We start from the raw sequence: 15005 nt of genomic DNA, 5'->3' as shown, positions 1-15005 counted from the left end.
AGGGATAGAGTACACCGGTAAACACATCGTTCACAACACCTACAGGTTATGAACCTGCTACCGTTCCACAAGACTGTCTAGAAAGAGTCTGTGGTCGTCATCCATACTCCGCTAGATAACTAGGTCAACATCAACAACATCGAGGCCTCTCATCTGTTTATCACACATCAACTATCTACCCATGTTCTACCCAATATATTAGTAGATAAAAATATATATTTTTATACATAGTTTAAAACCAGTATTGCATGTTCAATCAATACATATGCCACATAACATATGAGGCACACACACATAACACATATTTCATAGAGAATAAATCAGATCTATGAGATAGAAGAAATTGAATATACATTCACACATATAACAACAAAATATATACATAACATGTATTTTATATAAAATACTTCATAATTATGTGTTAGAAGAAAGTAACTACACACTCACTTGATCAAAAGATGATCGGACAGCACTACTGCTTGCAGAAGTAGTATTCTTCGGTAGATCTGGAAGATCTTCACAAAAACCGGGCTCCTCGCGGGCCGAGCTTCGGCTCGGGAATCTCACTTCTCGGGATCTTCGGGGCTTCGGGACTTGCTTCGGGGCTGGGGGTTAATACCGGGCCTTCGGGATATTTCTAGCACGTAAAACGATGCAAAATGGGAGAGCGAGAAGAGAAAAGAGCAAAAATCTCAACTGCCCTCGCAAGCCTTTTATAGGAGGCTGAGGCCTCGCATTACGTTGGGCGTAATGCTCTACATGGGGCGTATGCCTCCGAAAACGTCACTGCATGCATCATCGGAGCACTCGAGTCTAAGGCGGTGCATGCATCGGGGTACGCTAGGCGTAGTTCGGATCAGACCAATGACTCCTTCGGATATTATCCGAATTAAAGATTAAATAAATAAATATTAATCATTTAAAAAATTTTGAAAGTCATATCTTCTTCATACAAACTCTGTTTTCGACGTTCTTTATATCCACGCATAGGTGAGACTACGCTCTACAACTTTCATTTAAACTCCGTCAGTTAATTTTGACTTTTATGCTTATTATTTATTTTTAGTAGGCCGGGACAGGAAAACTCCGTTATAAACTCATAACTTCTTCATCTGACGTCCTTTTTCGTCTTTCTTTTCACCAATGCACTACTATCAATGAGATCTTCGATTCTCGTTTAGATTGTTTCAACTAACAATCACTCGATCTCGAATCAAGTATTCGGGCTGCATACTCGTAAGCTGAAACTTCAGAAAATCATAACTTCCTCATACGAAGTCAGATTTGGGCATTCTTTTTATGCACACTCTCGGTTTAATGAACTCTATGAATTTCGTTTAGATCGCTAAGGCTAAATCTCGCTCTATGATAAATTCGTATTTTACGTCATTCAGCATCGTGCCGGTTCTATCGCGAACTTCGACAGATCATAACTTCTTCGTTATAACTCGGATTTCGGCATTCTTTAGATATTCAGAAACCTCATTTCAACTACTACAACATTATCCGTAGATATCAAGCTTATCTAACATTTCATTTTGACGCTTATTTTTATTCTTAATTCAATTAAATAACATAGTTAAGCACAAAACATATAATACTCAAATAATTCACTTCTATTATTTCAAAATGGGTTACAAAGGTTAACCTAGACTATTATATCAACATTAATGACAATCCCAGAAACACAGGCGTTACAATTCTCTCCACCTTACACTACGAGAAAAACAGCCTTTTACGATGCTCATTGCACGTCGCAAAAGACTCAGACGACGCACAAATGCGCGTCAAGGAAGGCCCTGTCATAAAGAGAGACGACGTACTTTTGCGCGTCGTCTATAGACAACGTGCATTTACAACGCTCATTTACGACGCACAATTACGACGCGCGTTTACGACACGCAATGCGTATTAAGGAAGGCCCTATCATAAAGGAAGACGACACGCTTTCGCGTGTCGTAACCTTACGACGCGCGTGTTAAGGACATGCAATGCGTATCAAGAAAGCCCTATCAAGAAATACCATGTCATAAATAAAGATGACACCCATTTTTGCGTATCATAATTTTAAATGTTTAAAAAAAATATTATTTATAGATTTACTAATTTTCAAATTAAATAATACATTAAAAATCTCATAATACAAAATAAAATACCATAAATAACAAAGATAATTCATTTCACCAATATGTCAAATACAAATAATTATTCCAAAAGTGAGTAAATGTTATAAAAAAATGAACTCATTTATATACAATTGCATAATCTAGCTTACTATGTGCCAACAACTCTCTGTGTTTTTACTTTTGCTTGAGTCTCGTTTCCTCCAAAGCTTCTAGCCATGCCAAAATATGATATCTTGAGTCTCGTTTCAAGAACCAACTCTCTGTGCTTTTACTTTTGCTTGAGAAATGACAATTCTAACCTCTAGGTCATCAACGGCTTTCCTCATGAGGCAAGCAACACGCTGGAATAAAAACATAAATATATATATATATATATATATATATATATATATATATATATTAAAAGAGAACATTAGTTTTATATTAAAAAAAAACATATTTCATGTTCTTAATTTTACACAAAGAAGAAACTTTTATGTAACAGCATGCATACATGAGGTATTTCACTACTCATCTTGCTGATGCTTTCGTCTAGAATCTCATTTACTATGCTTAGAAGCGACTATGTAGGGGCAATCTAGACAATAAAAGATTCTGAAATTATACAAGTGTAAAATGTGAATATTGATGAATTCACAAGGGACAAAAAGAATTAAGGAAATCACATCCAAACTGTTAGACTTCATCAACTCTGAGATTTTTGCTGCAGGAAGATCAGAATAGTCACCATGTTTCATCTGAAACACTTCATGAAATCTATGTCCAGCATGATGCATCATGGCACTCGTAGGATCTGCAGAATAGGAAAAGGAAAAGGAAAAGGGTATCATTAGTCTCAATGGATAGTAACTCACTCACTATGTATGGCCAAGGCAGTAACTTTGTGTATCATGAGCTCCATCATAAAATTCCACACATCAAGGCTATATATAATATTATAATTCAATTTCCCTATAACAATAAGCAATTAAAGATTATAATCATTATATTACCTGAGTACTTTCATAGGAGTAAAATTAGATTCCCATAAATGGCTCATAACAACTCCTTTCCATGTTACCCTGGATTTTGTAAGCCATTTTGATTTATGGTCAACTTCTGAGGTAAATCCAGCAGGTCCCACCAAAACAAGATGTTGTACATGCTCAGGATGCTTCATTTTGGTAAAAGTGTGAAATCATTAGATTAATGTAATTTAGATTTGAGACATGAAAGTTGTTTTTGTAATATTTATCATCAGGAGGGTTACCTTTAAGGCATATTTAGATACAACATATCCTCCAAAAGAATGCCCAAGCAAAATAAACTTATCAAGGTGTTTGGCTTTCTCCATTCCTCACGGGAATCAATGAACCAATCCTCAGTTTCTGCATTATCATTCAGAGATACAAGTATACAAGCATTAGATACTAAGGTTTTAGGGTTTATGGTTTAGGCTTCAGTTATGACCATGATAAGAACATATTGAAGGAGAGTTACCTTCAGGGTTTTAGGGTTTAGGGTTTCTACATTATCATTCAGAGATACAAGGCGATGTGCTTTTCTTGCTTCTTGTTGGTCACTTTTTACCCTTGCTCGACTAAATAACATGAGGAAAGTTGTAACAGTAAAAAAGATATATTGAAAAAGTAAAAAATTCAACTGAAATAAATACATACTTGTTCTTTCTCTGAAAGCAACTCACTGTTTGTAACATGAGGCTTCAACATAAAATCTATCAGCTTTATGACAACATCTTCCTGTTTGCAGAACATACATAATATTTAATTAAAGTAACTTAAAAATTTGTGAAAGAAAGATATAAAAACTAAACAAACCATCTTTTTAGAAGTCTTGCCAATTGGCATGTCAAACATATCACAAAATTCCAAAAGCTTCTCTTTATTATACTTGTCAAGCTTTTCTTTCACTTTCAGTTTTTGCTTTTCCTGTAACAATAAATATATTTGATTATTATTTATCATGCTTCATGATATTTTAATCCTATGCTATTTAAGATGCTGTGATATTTTATAAGTGAAATGTATCTTACATCACTCTCTTGTCAGACGAAGCTAGAAAACCGCAAGATATTCATCTTGACCTGAATAGCCTGCAATTCAAACAAAGAATCCACTTTTAAAGAAAATAAACAAAAATAAAAATAAAAATAAAAAAATCAAATTACACATCATACTAAATGCCTATAAATGCAACATATGATGACCGACTTTAACTTATTACATACTTCATTTAGCTTATTATAATTTGCAAGATATAACTTTATGATTACTTTATATGATTTCATAATTTATAGAGAATTTTTCTTCTGATATACAGTCTCTTTGTACTTGTCTCAAACTACAGATTAATAATAGTTAAATATTTTGATAATAAAATCTTATTCACCCTCGAATCTTCACATTTACAATTAGGGTCTTTTATTTAGGTACAATGATGTAATAAGAGGAATTACCTGTTTGCCCTTGTCCCACTTTTCTTTTTGTGGTCTCGTATTTTCTTGTTAGATCAAGAAAATCAGGTTAATTGATATGATTTATATATACAGGAGATGAGTTTTATGACGCCCCAAAAGAATTCCAAGACTACCCTTGTACAAAAGATCATGAAAAAACCTTACAAAGGGAAAATATTGATAAAAAGGTAGAAACTTTAGAAAATGAAACAAGTGAAGAAATTCATACCCCTCCACCTTATAAGAGAAGAAAACTAAAAAATTCAGCAGGAATTGATGTTGAGGTGAATATTTACAGAGACATAAGTAACGGAAGAACCGTAATTACCAAAATTCCCTTGTTAACTGATTGTGATGAAACAGCTGAACCCAGTGAGTCAAGAGACGTGTTGCTTTTATTCAAGTTTAACAACCATGATCTCCCTTTTGAATTAAAGGAAATAATCGTATCAGATTTCAGATTATTGACTCTTCTAGAAGCTGGACTTCCATCTTGGGTAATTTTCTCCCAATCTTACCCTATTTTTTGACATATTTATCGACCATGGATGTGCCCTTTAGCAAGATCTCTATATGTCATCATCTCCATTGTTACAGTTGTCATTGGTTTCTATGATCTTTACAAAAATTTCCCTGTGCTTAAAGCAACTGCTTCACGATTATGTGGGCCACTTTTTGATTGGATTGAAACGTGGGAAATGGTGTCGAGGATTAAGTATCTAGGGATGATGCTTTTTTTGCATAATTCCGAAAAAGCCCTTGTGTGGTTGTACCTAAATAAAAGATGAGAAACACAACATATTGAACTCACCCATGTTGATCCATTGCAATCACCCTGAAATGTTTTAGGAGAGCATCAAAATTTCTGAAGAAGAAGCCCTAAGCAGTTGCATATCCATGAACCATAACAAAAGTTGGTGAATCCTCCTTGCCGTCGAAGGTGAAAGTGTTGATAAATCTTGGTTCATTGCTGGAAGAACGAAACCTGAGATGCATAGAGAGTAGATGCATAGAGTGTGTGCGACTGTTAACAAATTATCAGAATGGGATCGAGAAGCAGAAAAGTACGGGAGGAGGATCTCGCACCTAAGAAATCAAACAAGAATGAGAATAAGGGAGAAGGAAGGAAGAATACCTGAGATGCATAGAGAGTAGAAGTGGGGATCGTGGAATGAAGAGGAGATCGTGGTCTCCTCCACAGGGATGTGAACAAACCCTAACAAATCAATTCCAAAAATATAGGCATCATTCACTTCGATCGATTGAAGATAATAAAATCGACTGGAGACATTGAAGCGAACGATTGAAGATAGTTGAAGAGATAAGAGTATAACAATATCAAGAAATATTACCTAAAACTTTGAATCAACAATGCTATGAAGTCGAACCGGAGGGTGAAGAAGCTGCAACTTCATCCAAATTCTCATCGTCTCAATCAATTAGGGATTTAAATCTGGGTATTTTTTTATATTGGGCATTTTAAGGGTGATGTGCTAGGGTTTTTCCAGGATGATGATTTAGGTAGGGTTCAAAATCGAATTGAAATATCGGGGCTTTATATGAATGAATGAAATATGAAACAGCGATTTGATTTTCATGTTGAATATTTTGTGAATGAATAAGAAGATGATTATGGTGAAAGAGAAGGGTGGAGAGAAAGGTAGGAGAAAAGTAGCAAGTGTGGATCGATTTCATGAGGGTTGAACCACTCATCATTGTTATCTTCCATCCCTAAAGTCACCGGCGTGGTGTCTTTTTCTTTGGAGCCACCGTCGCTGCCATATTCATTCCCTCAAGCCACCATCGCTGCGAAGATCAGTGAGATGAGACAACATTTGTTACAGCCATGGGAGATCTCTAGGAAATCGTAGATTGGGTTTTAGGTTAGAGAGAGAGAGAGGGGGGAAGACGAAAACCCTAGGCTTCTTTCTTGCCAATTGGAAGAGGAGGCGGGGTTTTAATTTTTGAGATTTCATTTCCCGCTTGAAACGCGTGTTTCATTAAAAAAATATAAAGTGACACACTTACATGACGCACATCTTATGAAAGGTATCCTCCGTATTTATGTTTTTTTTTCTTTTATGACACTAATTTTAGGACGCGCACAAAAAGCGCGTCCTCTATCCTTCAAATTTTAGAAGAGATGACATTATTTTTGGGGCACACACTTTTGCGTATCGTAAATCACCGCTTGTCATTGTTTGCGCGTCATTAAAGGGCTTTTTTCTAGTAGTGTTAGAATGATTCCATCCCCGGAATCACACATCAACGAACAAATGCGGGTAGCGACTCATCATGTCACTCTCCGTCTCCTAAGTGAGATTTGGCCCATTCGTGTGTTTCCATCGGACAAGCACTAACTCGACCATCTTGCATCGCAACTTCTTAGTCTTTCGGTCAACAATTGCCTCTGGTTCTTCAATCAACCTTTTGTTCTCATCGATTCTCAACTCCGAAAGTGGAATCATATTGGGAACTTCTCTCTTGAACTTCCTCAAATAACACACATGGAAAGTGTTATGAATCCCATTCAGTTCTTCTGGTAGTTCGAGCTTGTAAGCTTGGTTCCCAATCCTCTGAAGAACTTTAAATGGTCCAATCAACCTTGGACTTAATTTTCCCCTTTTACCAAATCTTATAAGTCCCTTCCATGGCGAGACTTTAAGCAAAACCGAATCTCCAACTTCAAAAGTCATCAGTCTTCGCTTGTTGTCAGCATAGCTCTTTTGATGATCCTGAGCTACTAACATTCTTTCCCTAATTATTTTCAACTTTTCAGCAATTTGATGGACTATCTCCGGTCCCATAAACTGCTTTTCTCCAGCCTCAAGCCAACAAGACGGCATACGACACTTTTATCCGTACAAAGCTTGATAATGTGCCATCTTTATGCTCGAGTGGAAACTATTATTGTAGGAAAATTCTACCAAAGGTAAATGTTCATCCCAGTTACCTAGGAATTCCAGGGTACATGCTCTCAGCATATCTTCAAGTGTTTGTATTGTCCGTTCACTCTGACCATCAGTTTGTGGATGGTAAGTTGTACTTAAACACAACTTAGTACCTATTTCCTCTTGTAGACTTTTCCAAAACCTCGAGGTGAAACGGCTGTCACGATCCGATACAATCGTTAACGGAACACCGTGAAACCTCACAATTTCCTTCACATAAGAATTTGCAAGCTTTTCCATAGACCATTTCTCCTTGGCTGCTATGAAATGCGCACTCTTAGTGAATTGATCAACGACCACCAAAATCATGTCGTGACCACTTTTTGTTCTGGGCAGTTTAGTGACAAAATCCATAGCAATGTCTTCCCACTTACCCATAGGCACAGGCAAAGGTTCTAAACTCCTGTATGGTTTCTGATGTTGTGTCTTAACTGTCGCGCAAGTCACACACTCAACCACATACTTTGCAACATCAATCTTCATCGTTGGCCACCAATAGTAGGGTTTCAGGTCCCTATACATTTTAGTGCTACCAGGATTAATCAAGTACATGGTATTGTGAGCTTCTTCCATCAGAAGATCTCTGACTCCTCCTGTCTTAGGTATCCAAATCCGATCTTGGAACACCTTCAGTCCATGACTGTTTATACCGAACACCAACATTTTGCCCAAACGTTCCTCCTTTCGGTCATTCTTCTCAGAAGCTTCCTCTTGAACTTTCTTTATACTCTCCATAATTGTCGAGACAACTTCTATTCTTAACGCTCTTGGCCTCTTCCTTTCAAGATTGACTTTCCGACTGAGAGCATCAGCAACAACATTAGCTTTACCAGGGTGGTAAAGTATCTCACAGTCGTAATCCTTAAGTAACTCTAGCCAGCGTCGTTGCCTCATATTCAATTCTTTCTGATTAAAGAGATATTGGAGACTCTTATGATCCATGAAAAGTTTGCACTTCGTGCCATAGAGGTAATGCCTCCATATTTTCAAAGCGAAAACTACCGCTGCCAACTCCAAATCATGAGTCGGGTAGTTCTTTTCATGCTCTTTCAATTGTCGAGACGCACATGCGATCACCTTATCTCTTTGGGTCAAAACACAACCCAATCCAACCCCATACGCATCGCTATAAACAGCAGAGTCTTCAACTCCATCGGGTAGAGAAAGTATCGGTGCCTTGCATAGTTTCTTCTTTAGCTTCTCGAATGCTTCTTTATGCTTATTATTCCAAGCATAAGTAGCTCCTTTGTGGGTCAAAGTTGTTAATGGAGTAGCGATCGAAGAAAAGCCTTGGATAAACCTTCGGTAATATCCGGCTAATCCCAAAAAGCTTCGGATCTCCGTAGGACTTTTCGGTTGTTCCCACTTCATCACAACTTCGATCTTCGCTGGATCAACCATTATCCTTTCTTGGTTGACCATGTGACCCAAGAATTGGACTTCTCGAATCCAAAAATCAACTTTTGGAGAACTTTTCATACAACTTCTCCTTCTTCAACACTTCCAACACTTCTCGCAAGTGTCTGCCATGCTCCTTTTGGCTTTTCGAGTAAATCAGAATGTCATCTATGAACACTATCACAGATTTATCTAGGAACGGATTACAAACCATGTTCATTAAATCCATGAATGTTGCTGTAGCATTGGTTAGTCCAAACGACATAACCAAAAACTCGTAGTACCCACATCGTGTTCTGAATGCAGTCTTCTCTATATCATGCTCTCTTACTTTCAGCTGATGATATCCTGACCTAAGATCGATCTTCAAGAAATAGTTTGAACCTTGTAGTTGATTGAACAGGTCATCAATCCTCGGCAATGGATATCTATTCTTTATTGTTGCCTTGTTCAGCTCTCTGTAATCGATGCACATCCTCATATTCCATCTTTCTTCTTTACGAATAACATCGGAGCTCCCCAGGGTGATGAACTAGGTTTAATGAAACCTTTGTCCAATAACTCCTGAAGTTGCATCATCAGCTCCTTCATCTCCGTCGGTGCTAGTCGGTAAGGTGCTTTTGCTATTGGCGTCATCCCTGGTAACAAGTCTATTCTAAAATCCACTTGTCTATCAGGCGGTAATCCGGGAAGATCTTCGGTAAATACTTCCGGATAATCACATATGACAGGAATACTCTGCATCACCTTTTTCTCCTTCTTAGCATAGATCATGAATGCTAGATACGGTGTACATCCTTTGACCAAACACTTTTTGGCTTTCATCAATGAAATGATTCGAGAATTTACTTTGCGTTTATCTCCATACACCATAAACGACTCTTTCCCAGGTGGGTTTACTTTGACTATCTTCTTCTTGCACAATATCTCAGTGTCATTGGCGCTAAGCCAATCCATTCCAAGCACGATGTCGAAACCGTTTAGTTCGATAGGCAATAACTCCTCGTGGAATTTATTCCCATTCAAGTCAATTAAGATGTTTTTCATATGATGGCTAACAGGTACAAACTTGCCACTAGCAACTTCGACTAATAAGGCATTATCTAGTCTATCAACAGGCAAAGCTAGTTTTCTACCAAATTCATGCGATATAAAGGAGTAGTTGGCTCCAGAATCAAATAAAATTTGGGCAAGCAATTTGTTTACGAGAAAGGTACCTGAAGCGACATCAGCTTCATCTTTAGCAGCTTCCAATGTCATCTGGAATGCTCTCGCCTTCGGCTTTAGCGTGATATTGGGTCTAGATGCCTCCTTCTTCTTCGAGCAATCCCTTGAGATGTCACCCTCCTCACCGCAACCATAGCAAACTTTCTTGGTAAGTGTGCATTCGTTGGCATAGTCCACATTTAAAACATGTAGCCACCACTTCACATTTCCCATGATGCTTCTTCTCACATTTGTCACACCACTTGGCTTCGCCTCCACCTCCCCTCGAACCAGACTTCGAGAACTTGTTTTTCTTGTTGGACCCTAAAGGTCCATCGAACTTCCTCTTTTCACCAACCTCTATCCTTTCCAGACCCTTTTCCTTTTGCTGGGCCTCCACATTCTTAGCTACTCGAACAACTGTTTTCAGAGTGGTTGACATCTTGACTGTCAGGCCAAAGTCGGCAGGCAGTCCATTAGCGAACCTCGCAATCTTGGAGAGTTCCATTGGCACTAGGTACGGAAATAACTTCATTTTCTCAGTAAATGCAGTAGCATAGTCATCTATGCTCATCCTCCCCTTCTTCATGTTTTGGAACTCATTGTTCAGATCAATCAGATCTATCTCTGAACAATACTGCACCCTTAACTGTTCCAAGAACTCCTCCCATGACATTTTTAGGGCTTCTTCTCGTGGCATAGTATCTGCCAACAACTTCCACCAACTCAAGACTCCAGTCTTCAATTGTCTAACTGCAAAGACAATCTTCTGTTTGTTGCTACAGTTGCAACTTTCAAATACCATCTCCATTTTGGAGATCCAATCCATAATCTCAACAGGCTTTGGGCTTCCAGAAAGACTTGGCGGCTTGGCGCCCAAGAAATTTTTGTACATTCGCCCATACTTGTTGTTTCTCCTTTCTGGGTCGTTCCTTTGTTCTCCTTGAGTCCTAACTTGACTCATAATGCAACTATTGTTCTCTTCCTCCGATTGCTCGGGAATCAATTCAGGTTCCTCGATGGGTATGATAGGTTCGTCCCTATTATCATGCAACATTTGTCGCATTTCTTCCCTTTTTTCGGCTAACATAGCCTGAATCATGGCTTGCACCCCATCCATTGTTATTGGTTCTGGTGCTGCTGCTACAACAGGTATTTGCTCAATCACTGGTGGTTGATTCCTGTTTTCATCCGCGTTTCCAACGCCACTCCTTGTTCTCACCATTTTTTATCTATACACTGAATAAGGTGAAATTAGATCCTCATTCACGATAGATATTCAAATCATCCTTATTACTCTGAAACGTTTACATGCTAGTTCTAATACCGTAGACATACACTTAGAATCCTAAACACATAAGGTTTCCAGATCTGGTCGGCAACAGACCATAGATCCGAACAATTATTATCATATATGGCAACCTATAAGATTTAGCACATAAAAGCATTTTAGGCAACTTTCCTAAAATAAACTAGTACTCGTGTCTGAAATATAACAGACACACATCTAACAATCTCCACTTAGCATTCTAAGTTTAAGTCTAGAAATCCTACAAATTCCTAGTTCGTTTAAACTAATGCTCTGATACCAACTGTGACATCCCCAAAATCTCAGCCAGAAAAGACCGATTTCATTTATGCTTTTTAAAATAATTTCAAAGTAAATCCTTTTGATTTAAAAGAGTTGCTGAATTTGTTCCCAAAAACAAAATATGATAAAATAATATTTATCAAAGCATTTCATCAAGAGATGCATTTTCATTATATAATCAAAACTCGGGATGTCATGTTCCGATACAGACCATAAAGCATAAATGATAATATTACAAGTCATTCAACAAATATATACATATACAGACTTGTAAACAAAACAACGTGATGATTCATCCATCTTATGCCCTCGGCCACTACCTGTAATACGAATAAACTGAGTGGGTCAGGCTTGGGAGCCTGGTGAGCATATAGGGTTTTCAACCCACAATAAATAATTATATTTAATTTCACCAACCAACAATAACCCGATTACCCATTCCCGTTATCCTCACTTTATGTCCCTAAAACAACATCTATCTCAAGGGACCTAATCTAGGATTTTCATCGGGATGGACATAACTGCTAAGGGGTTTCCTCAACAATAGATATCCTAAAGGTAACCATGAGGGGGATAGAGTACACCGGTGAACACATCGTTCACAACACCTACAGGTTATGAACCTACTAGCGTTCCACAAGACTGTCTAGAAAGAGTCTGTGGTCGTCATCCATACTCCGCTAGATGACTAGGTCAACATCAACAACATCGAGGCCTCTCATCTGTTTATCACACATCAACTATCTACTCATGTTCTACCCAACATATTAGTAGATAAAAATATAAATTTTCTAAATAGTTTAAAACCAGTATAGCATGTTCAATCAATACATATTCCACATAACATATGAGGCACACATACATAACACATATTTCATAGAGAATAAATCAGATCTATGAGATAGAAGAAAGTGAATATACATTCACACATATAACAACAAAATATACACATAACACGTATTTTATATAAAATACTTCATAATTATGCGTTAAAAGAAATTAACTACACATTCACTTGATCAGAAGATGATCGGACAGCACTACTGCTTGCAAAAGTAGTATTCTTCGGTAGATCTGGAAGATCTTCACAAAAACCGCGCTCCTCGCGGGCAGATCTTCGGCTCAGGAATCTCACTTCTCGGGATCTTCGAGGCTTCGGTGTAACGCCCGTGTTTCTAGGCTTGCCATTTTTAGCAATGTAATAGTCTAGGATAACCTTTGTAACTAAATTTGAAATAATAAAAATGTATTATTTGTGAATTATGTGAATTATGTGATTTATGTGTTTATTTTCTTGATTTTTATAATTTAATGAACTAAGAATAAAATAAGCGTCAAAATTAAAGTGTGAGATACGCCCGATATCTTTGCATTAAATTGTAGTGGTCGAAACAAGGATTCCGGAGATATAAGGAATGCCAAAATCCGAGTTATAACGAAGAAGCTATGACCTGTCGAAGTTTCGAGACAGAACCGGCACGACGCCGAGTGACGTAAAATATGAATTTAAGATAGAGCGATATTTAGCCTTAGCAATCTAAACGAAAGTCGTAGATTTCGTTAAACCAAGAGCGTGCATAAAAGGAACGCCCAAATCTGACTTCATATGAGGAAGTTATGATTTTCTGAAGTTTCGACTTAGCAGTATGCAGCCCGAATACTCGATTTGAGATCGAGCGGTTTTTAGCCAAAACAATCTAAATGAGAATCAAAGATCTCGTTGTTAGTAGCGAAACGATGAAAAGTTAGGCAAGAACGGACGTCAGACGAAGAAGTTATGAATTTATAACGAAGTTTTTCTGTCCCGGCCTTCTAAAAATAAATAATAAAAATAAAATTCAAAATTAGCCGACGGAGTCTAAATGAAAGTTGTAGAGTATGGTCTGACCTTCGCGTGGATATAAAGAACGTCGAAAATGGAGCTCGTATGCGAAAGTTACGCAATTTAGAAGTTTGACAAGTCAATTACGTCCCGCGTAATTTGAGTACGCCCCACGTACTCAGTCGGATGCAACTTGTCTGACCAATACTCAAGTGCCACCAGTCGACGCACGCAGTGACGTCAAAGTACGCCCCGCGTAACGTGAGTACGCCCCGCGTACTGAGTACGCCCTGCGTAATTTGAGATTACGCCCCGCGTAATCCCAGACCCAGCAGCCTATAAATAGAACTCGAATTCAGCCATTTTCTCTTGTTCAAACTCTTCCCTCTCTCTAAGTTTTGCCTTGTTTTGCGTGTCATTTATACCCCGAAGCCCCGATAATATTCCCGAGCCCCGAAGCAAGATCCAAAGCCCCGAGGATCCCGAAGAGCGTTATTCCCGAGCCGAAACGCTGCCCGCGAGGAGCCCGGTTTTGTGAAGATCTTCCAGATCTCTGGAGAAACACCTCTTCTGCAAGCCGTAGTGCTGCCCGATCATCTTCTGATCAAGTGAGTGTGTAGTTATTTCATTCCAACGCAATATTATGAAGTATTTCCTATAAAAATACGTGTTATGTGTATATATTTGGTTGTTATACGTGTGAGTGTATATTCACTCTCTTCTATCTTATAGATCTGATGTATTCTCTATGAAATATGTGTTATGTGTGTATGACTCATCTGTTATGTGGAATATGTATTGCTTAAAGCATGTTATACAGGTTTTTAAACAATGTATAAAAATGTATATTTTTATCTACTAATATGTTGGGTACAACATGGGTAGGTAATTGGTGTGTAATAAACAGATGAGAGGCCTCGGTGTTATTGGTGTTATTCTAGTCATTCAGCAGAGTATGGATGACGACCACGGACTATTCTAGACTGTCCTGTGGAACACTAGCAGGCTCATTACCTGTAGGTGTTGTGAACGACGTGTTCACCGGTGTACTCTATCCCCCACATGGTTGCCTTTAGGATACTTATTGTTGAGGAAGCCCCTCTACAGTAATGTCCATCCCGATGAAAAATCCTGAAATAGGTTCCTTATAATAGACGTTATTTTTAGGAACGTAAGGTGAGGATAACGGGAATGGGTAATCGGGTTTATTGTTGATTGTTGAAATTAAATATAATTATTGTGGGTTGAAAACCCTATATGTTCACCAGGCTCCCAAGCCTGACCCACTCAGTTGATTTATTTTACAGGAAGTGGCGCAAGAGCTTAAGATGGGCGAACATCAAGTTGTTTTGTTTACAAGTCTGTATATGTATATATTTGTTGAATGACTTGTAATGCTATCTTTTATGCTTTATGATCTGTATCGGAACATGACATCCCGACTTTTGATTGTGAA

Source organism: Lactuca saligna, chromosome 3 (assembly GCF_052625555.1).
Source record: "Lactuca saligna cultivar CGN05327 chromosome 3, ASM5262555v1, whole genome shotgun sequence".
Taxonomy (NCBI): Eukaryota; Viridiplantae; Streptophyta; class Magnoliopsida; order Asterales; family Asteraceae; genus Lactuca; species Lactuca saligna.
The sequence above is the reverse complement of the archived record's forward strand: the minus strand, read 5'-3'. Positions refer to the sequence as shown.